Here is a 632-nt window from a genome sequence, read left to right as displayed (position 1 = left end):
GCTTGCCCCTGTGTGCTTTCTCATCATGATTTTCTTCCCTGCCAGAGTTTTTATTCTTGCCAGAAATCTCCCAGTAATGACAGAAGAACTGCCACCTCTACTGATGATATGAATAAATATCTGGAGTAAAGAATGAAAAAAAAAACCAGATTCACTTCTAAACTTGCCAACTCACTTCAAATTTAAACTTTCAGTACTTTGAATACATCTTACCAATATATCCCATTTAACACTCTACAAATAGGACCCTCTTTTAAAAAATCACTTTCCATATTTCAAATAAAATAGTAGGAATTCAGGAGGTAAATTACATCTCACAGTGCTCTTACAAAATAAAGAAATAAAAGCTTCCTAGCAGTGGTTGGAAGGAAGATGGGGCAATCTACTTCCGTAGTGATAGTGCCTCAGAAACCTAAGCAGGGGTCGCTATGAGTCGGGTCCGACTCGATGGCACATAACAACAATAAAGCAGTGGTCCATATCTTGTTAAAGCGTTTTGATCATCCCACTAGTAGTAGTAGTAGTAGAAGCCTTGAGTAGCAAGATTGAAAGATTCTAAGAGCAAAATATTGAACAATGCAGCAGTATCAAAAGAACATAGAAAGAATACACAGAGACATTGTACCAAAAAG

Source organism: Orycteropus afer, unplaced genomic scaffold, assembly GCF_000298275.1.
Source record: "Orycteropus afer afer isolate SDZICR_OR568_19922 unplaced genomic scaffold, OryAfe1.0 scaffold00095, whole genome shotgun sequence".
In the NCBI taxonomy this organism is placed as follows: domain Eukaryota; kingdom Metazoa; phylum Chordata; class Mammalia; order Tubulidentata; family Orycteropodidae; genus Orycteropus; species Orycteropus afer.
Note: the sequence above shows the minus strand (reverse complement) of the source record.